An 8017-nucleotide genomic window follows, 5' to 3' on the forward strand; every position below is an offset into this window, starting at 1 on the left:
AATAAATGAGTGAGTCAGCCAGTGAATGGATGAGTGAATGATGAATGCGTGAATGTGTGAGTGAGTTGGAGAAGGAGTGAATGAAGGAATTCGACATAGCGAAGTGGTTAGAAGCTCGCGCTCCGGTCTCAGGCCTGGATTCAAACTCCATCTTTGCCACTTCCTTATCTTGTGATGATGGGCAAATAAATGGCTTTGTCTGAGTCTCAGTTTTTCCATCTGAAGAATGACAATAACAGAGGGGCCATGATTACTAAATACCGCGGTGCCCACTAGTGCTTAGCACAAGACCTGGCACGAGGAAAGGTCCGAAGACGTGGGCTCTGTCTGAAGTGGTCATCGAGGGCCTTCTCTGGAGCCTTATAGTAGCTCCCTGCAGTCAATAAAAGGGAGTGATCTTTATTTTCGTTATTCTATTTGATTTAGAGGCTGTCCGTGGGGGACAACATTGTGTCGAGAGCTTTGGCTTCAGCAGCATCTGGGTTCGAATCTCATTTGCTGTGACTAGCTGTGTGACCCCCAGGATGGCCTCGCCAGAACCTCGTTTTTTTGGGAGGCATGAAGTACAATGAAAGAAGTCGGAATAGGGGATGTCACGTAACTTCTCCAAGTCCGTTTCCTTCTCTGCAAAGTGAGGATTACAGCTGACAGCAACTGGTGATATTTTCCTGGGGAAATTTCCAAAGACTCAGCATGTCGTCTACCCCCAGATGGCCTCGCCAGAACCTCGTTTTTTGGGGAGGCATGAAGTACAATGAAAGAAGTCGGAATAGTAGCCTGTGCCTCTCGAGGACAACCACTGTGTCCCTCTGCTCTGAGTCCCTGGGACTCAACACACCTGATATTAGAACCTGAATTAACCAATGGCCTAACAATTGCATCTCTGAATTATAATCTGAGAAGTGAGCTCCGGGGAGACAATTGATCTCCTAGGATCCAAGGTCAGTGGATCCAGCCAGCATAATCTTACATGCAAATTCTAGAAGATGAAACGGACAAAGCTGATTCTCTGCATTCCTAACGATAAAAACGACAAACAGTGACCAGCTGCTTGCTAGAAGCCAGATGCTGTTCTAGCCACTTTAGATGTGCTAAGGCTTTAAATCTGTAGGCATGGCTGTGGTATATATAGTCAGTCTCTACTTGACTGTGAAAACACCGAGCTCAGAGAGGTTAAGTAACCGGCTCAAGGACACACAGCTAGAAAGTGAGAAGCTAGGTTTTGAATGCAGACCCTCTGACTGAATCTATAAACTCCAGGCCAGGGTTTCTCAAACTTTTTGTGAGTGCACCCCTCAAAGAGCCTTTTTAGACTTTTTTTTTTTCCCTAATGGCACCACCAAATAAAATGTTAACATCATGAATATTGTGATATTAAACACTGCGTATCTTTATGCATTTACCATGTGTACATTCATACTCTACACATAAATATAGTAGGATTTTTGCTCCTACCCCACCCCAAATCAGTCTTCACCCCCACCGAGAATGTCTGCTGGGACGGCCTTGCCTCCCTGAAAAACACAGACCGTGGTTAGCTAAAGGTCCTACCTCGGAAAGCACACTGAACCCTTTCTGTTCAGAAAATGAAATTTGTCCCTAATACCAGCTGTTTGTCACTTCTGAGTCTGTTCCTTGGCCGAACTGCCTCGTGTCTTGAGATTTCATGGGGGTGGGGTGGGGGGATCTTCTCTAAACAAAGTGGACCTATTTTTTTTTTTGTAAAGAGTGAACAGCGTGGACGCTTCTTGATTCTCAGTCAAAACCTGACGCCCTAACCCTTCAGGAGCAGCAAGGTGGGGCGTGCGAGCTTTCACCCCACTTCCCACTTGCCTTTCACTAACCCTGAAGCCTGGGGGCTCTGTCTGAAGTGGCTGTCAAGAGCTTCGTGGGGGTGGAGGTGCTCCTGGGGGGCCCACTTGGGCGTCCCCAGCGTGGACAATGGCGCTCCATTCTTACCCCATTTCCGCCCAGCCGGCCTCTCTGCTGACTCTTAGACAAGGGACTGAAAACAAGGCGGTTATTGGAGGCGCGGACATTGTAATGCCAGCTTTTGTGGCCTTCCCAGCGTTCGCAGGATCTGGCCCCCTCCCCGGCTCCCGGGCACTTCCTCCCCACTCCCATTCACTGATGTCAGTCCCAGAAAGGATGGATTGTTCTCCAGACCACGGGGTCCGAGCCTGGGAGAGAGAGAGGAGGTGGAGTCAAAGAAGCACCCAGCACCCTGGAGATGGAAAACTCATTAAACTCTCTGCCACAGACGCCCCCATCTGCAGGCGCCAACCCCGACATTCAACAACAAAGCGGATCCTGACATTCCTGTTGAGGGAGGGGACATCTGTGGTCCCTCCTGAGCTCGTAAAATGAACACTGACATGGAAAGGAAACGGAACGGGAGTGTTTTTTGAAGTCGAGAGGAAAGAGCAGATGAGGTGATGAGGCTCCTTGGCTATACATGTGAGCCTCCCTTTTTCTCTCAGAAGTCTCATGGCCTTCAGCCAATTAAACTCGGTAACGCCATGGGTGAGATGAGATTTGGTGCTAACCATGAGGAATCTTCTAGAAGAAGAAGCCAATTAAAGTGGACCAGACACCTGCCCTTGAACCTTGCTGAGATATCGTTGCCAAAAGCCTTGAGGATTCCACTGGTCCAACATGCCCACGTCACAGTGACAAAAATGGAGGCTCCAAGGAAGAGAAGGGACTTGCCTGACACTCCCTGCCCGTCCCCAGCACACGGTCGACTCTGAACTCCTGAGGTGCAACATCTGCTTCCACCAACAGGTTCCTTCTGCCCAAAGCTTTCCATCACATTTCGCGTTTTCTACGAAGGACAGACAGGTCCTGTGGTGACACACGAGGATGCGGAGTAGGGGAACGGCTCTGGAATTTTCATCTGCTTCTTACCTGTGTGAGTTCAGACAGTCCATCTAGCCCTTCCAATTTTCCATCTTCCCTCCTGGAAACGAACTGCTATACCTAACTCACAGGGCCGCTGGGAAGATTGGGAACGATCCTAATGGCAAGCGCACCATTTTTTAAGGTTGCCGTAACGAGTACCACAGACTCAGTGGCTTAAATGACAGACATTTATCACCTCACAGCTTTGGAGGCTGGAAGTCCAAGATCAAGGAGTTGGCAGCCTCTCTCCTTGGCTAATAGATGGCCATCCTCTTTCTGTGTCTTTACATGGCCTTCTCTCTCTGTGTCTGTGTTCTAAACTCCTCTTCTAAGGCCACCAGTCATATTGGACTGAGTTCCATTCTAACGACCTCATTCTAACTTAATCACCTCTTTAAAAGCCCTGTGTCCAAACACGGTCACATTCTGAGTTCTCAAGGGTTAGGGCTTCTACGTATGAATTTTAGGGGGGATACAGGTCAGCCCCAAATATCTAGGAACACCCACAATTCAATTATCTTTGAGATACCTCCCAAATTACCTCAACATAAAGCTGTCTTTCAGACGTGCGATCACGCTTTTGGAAGGTTATCAGAAAATAGCTAATTCTATCCTCAAAATGCAGATTCCTCTAGAGCAAGAATTGACAAAGTATAGCCCGTGGGCCAAATGCAGCACAGCATTTTCTTAGGACCTGTGAGCAGAGAATGGTCTTTACGTTTTTTTTTTTTTTTTTTGGTTTTGGTTTTTTAATGGTTGGAAAAAGTCAAAGGAAGAATAACATTTCATGACACGTAAAAATTATATAAAATTTAAATTTTAGTATCCATAAATAAATAAATAAATTTTGTTGGAACACAGTCATGCCTATGCCTATGCAGTATTGAGTAGTTGCATTGCAGACTGTGTGAACCGAAGAGCCTAAAATATTTGCCATCTGGACCTTTGCAGAAAAAGTCTACAGAAGCCTGATTTAGAGAATCTAAACCAATTTAATCACTAGTAATTTAAAGTTACAATTAAAATTAGGGAGCCACTCATTTAAAATTCAGACCCTTCTGAAGAAATTCTGACTCAAGAGCCTTGGGTGGGGCCCTGGAATGGGCAGGAGCTTTGGGTGAGGCCCTGGAATTATCATTTTTAGTGAGCAACATACCTATGTGGGATGGACTGACCCACGATCTCACTGAAGTCAGATGTGTCCATCAAAAGTCCAATTAATGGATCCATGGGGAAGCCTACAGTGGCCAAGGAAATTAGTTTATCAAGTGTCCTAACCAAAGCATCCTTTTCCTTTGAAAATTTCAATGGCGAAGGTGACATCTATTTAGCATGTTGAATGAATCAATGAAGTTGTCCAGTCACCACTCACTCGGAGCATGGAATCAGGTGGATGAGTTTAAAAGTACCACAATTCATGGGTGTGACAGCTCGAGTCATCACCTTCACTTTGGAGAGACCCTCTCTAAGTCCAAGTAAAAGCGTTCTTAAGAAGTGTATTTCGGACACGGTTCCATAGTGTAGCAGTTAGTAGGTCTACTTGACACGCAGAAGGTCCTGGGTTTGCACCCCAGTGGAGCCACAGGTCGATGGTCTACAGCCATGTGACCCTGAACAAGCCCGATGTCTGATCTTGAAAGCCAAGCAGAGTCGAGCCTGGTTAGTACGTGGATGAGAGACCATCTAGGCAGACCAGGTGCTGTAGGCATAAATAATGATAATAGTAATAATAATAATAATAACTAATAAAATATATTTCGATATATAATTGGATTCCTTTGAAATCCTATGTATTTTGTGTAATTCATTTAATAACATTCATCTGAGAAGGAGTCCTTCAGCTTCACAATCTATCCAATGGGGTTATGGCTCAAAAAAGGTTAAACACTAACGGAGGATTAGCATTCCTTCCATGAAACAGGAACTGAATAGACAATGAGCGCCATGAGTGTAGGGTCTTGTCATCACGGCATACCCATTAGTAACAGTGCAAGGCATATAGTAGATGCTCAGTAAAGACTTATTGACTAAATAAATGGACTTAACCCCATCTTTCTGTAGCTAGGGTCATGTCATCTATTTGGCTGCAGACTAATTCTTCCTCTTCATCTGGGCAAACATCTCGTTTCTTAGATTCCTTTATGGATCTGTATTCCTCCAGGATGCATTGATGGATAGATTTCTGCTGAGTTTTTCCTGGGAATCTGCTGACTGCCTTATGATTTACCTTCTAAACATACATGTATTCATCACCTAGTTAACCTCGATTTGTCATTCATGAACCCAGCTCTAATGACATTTTCTGGGGAAACTTTCTCACACCGTCCTAAGATGCTCAAGTTATTCTTGGATTCCTGATGGATACATCTGCCTCCAGTGGGATTGTGAATCAGCCCAAGTTCCTCTTTCACCTGGAATTTCATTCCCTTTTTTCAGAGAAGTTCTCACACTACTTAAGTTTATATTCATTTGTGTGTTTTCTTGCTTAAGGACTGTCTTCTCCTATAGATGAAATTCCATGACAGCAGAGATGTAACTGTTTGGGGCATCTCTGTATTCCTAATACTAAGCATAATGCCTAACACAGAGGAGAGGTTTAGTGGGTGGATGGATAGATAGATGGATGGATTGATGGGTGGATGGATGGATGGGCTGGTGGATGGTTGGGTGCATAAGTGGGTGGATAGATGGATGGGTGTGTGGGTGGATGGATGGATGGATGGATGGATGGATGAGTGATGGGCAGATGGATGGACAGATGGATGGATGGATGAGTGATGGGCGAATGGATGGATGGATGGGTGGGTGAGTAGATGGATAAATAGATGAATGGCTAGGTGGATGGATGGGTAAGTGGGTGGGTGGGTAGGTAGATGGATGGGTGAATGGATGGATGGTTAGGTGAATGGGCGGGTGAGTGGGTGGATGGATGGATAGGTGCATAGGTGGGTGGATGGATGGGTGCGTGCGTGTGTGGGTAGGTGGATAGATAGATGGGTGGATGGATGGGTTGGTGGGTAGGTGGATAGATGAATGGGTGGGTGGATGAATAGTTGGGTGGATGGGTGGGTGGATGGATGGATAGATGGATGGTCGATAGACAGGTTGGCTATCCTGTCTTTGATTGAATGTCTAGGTAGAGACAGCACATAGGTCCGTGGGCCTGAAGCTCACAAGAAAGATTTGCCTGCAGAAGAACCAGTTTTAAAACTGCCAATATGTCAATGATTAGGGAGCCCTGGGAACAAGGAGAACATGTCTACTGAAAAGAGAGGAGGACTGAAGATAGAAATCGAGAGGCTGCGTGCTCTAAGAGACGAGCAAAGAGGAAGAACCTGCGAGTATACTGAAGGGAAGATGGCCAGACATGTGGCGGGAGGACCAGAGGGCCACGGGGTCATGGGAACTGAGGAAAGAAAGAGGCTTCGAGGAGGCGTGGCCACTAGGGTCAGCGAAAGCCAGGACAATCAAAGAAGATGAGGCCATGACCTTGAGTAGTGTTGGCCCAGCGTTGGACATAACAGCAGTGGACTTAGTGACATGAGATTTAGTGGGAGCCTGCCACCATCTCTTTCCTGGAACATACTTAGTTTGACTTAATCTTGGAGCAGTGACTTTTGGGGAGAAGGGCATGCTATCCACTTAGTTTGAGACTCTGATGAAAACTACAGAGCATCTCCCTAGAAAAATTCGCATCTACACATGATCACCTATAATTTTAGGGTGTCAGGGACCCACTGCAGCTAGATCCCAGGAAAGAAACCTAATTCCCCAGATTCGAGGGCTAGAGGTGCAACGTCTTCATTCCTGTTCTTTTCAAAGCCTCTTTTGACTCAAAACGTAGAAAATATTCATTTTCTTTTTTCACTCTTAAACGTGACTTACTAATGAGATCGAGAGTACCCTGTGGAGCCCATCGACAGCTTCGAATGATGTCATTGTCTCTGGGATCAACTGAGGAGCTTTTTTAAAAAAAACAGTGAGGCCAGGGCCTGTCTCCCAAACCCTGATTCCACTAGATATCGCGAGCCTTTCAAAGCTCCCCAGGCGCACCCACCAATGTGCAGTTGGGGTGCAGTACACCTGTTGACTTTTTATTGTCGCTGCAAATGTTTTGATCTACGCTCCACATGTTTACGTTCCTTTTTGCTTGCCGAGTTGGCCCCGTTTTCACCGAACGCCGAGTTCTCTGGGCCTGGAATGCCTTCAGGTCCTGACGTGAAGTCTTGACCCTCCTGTGCCTCTATTTCCTTATCTCTCACCATGACTAAGTCTGCCACCCCTGCCGCCACCCCCACTGGAGCGAGCAGCGGCAATAAATAAATAAGAACAGAGGCAAGAAGCTTATGTACTTGGGGCTCCTGGTTCTACTCCATGTCATTGGACACCAGCTTGCTTTTTCTCCAGAGCCTGTTTCTTTTGAACTAGGCTACCGCAGTCTATAAAACTTTAATGCATGGATTTCCCATCGTTCGGGTGTGTGGGGGGGCTGTGGGGGGGCGGGCAGGAGGGACAAGCTTTCCTGTTTCACTGTGGTGAGCCGACCAGGAAAGAAACTGGCTGGGAGGTCCGAAGCTAGTTGCCTCGTTTCTGGAAATGCATGTGATCGCGTTCGTTGGAGCAGATGGGACCTCAGACCCCGTCCATGATCACAAGAGCAGGCAGGCGTGCCTCGGACCTGCCGGATGCCGGTCCCCGAGTTCCACGCTGGATCTATATTAATCTCCCAACAACTCTATAAAGCAAGGATCATTATCAGCCCTGTTTTAAGAGGAGTGGAAAGAAGGTTCCAGGAGCTTAAGCTCTTTCCAGGGGTCACAAGGCTCCTGAGCAAATCGGAAGCATGGCTGTGGGGGGGGAGGCGAGAAGGAACGCAAATTCGCTCCTTTTCTAAGAAATGCTAGAAGACTTATTTTCCGTCCTTAAACATCCTCTTTCGCTTGTTTACCTTTTTCCTGCGCGTACACGCACGCCGTCGCCACTTTGATGTTTCACATGTTGGAAGTAGAATTGGTAGGGGTCGAGTGTGCCTCCTGGATGGGGTTTTGATGGAAACACAAAGGTTATTGACCTCAAACACAAATGCGCTTGGCCCTCTAGAGTCTGCCCGGCAGCC

The sequence above is a fragment of the Pteropus alecto genome, unplaced genomic scaffold, assembly GCF_000325575.1.
Source record: "Pteropus alecto unplaced genomic scaffold, ASM32557v1 scaffold113, whole genome shotgun sequence".
Classification (NCBI taxonomy): Eukaryota; Metazoa; Chordata; class Mammalia; order Chiroptera; family Pteropodidae; genus Pteropus; species Pteropus alecto.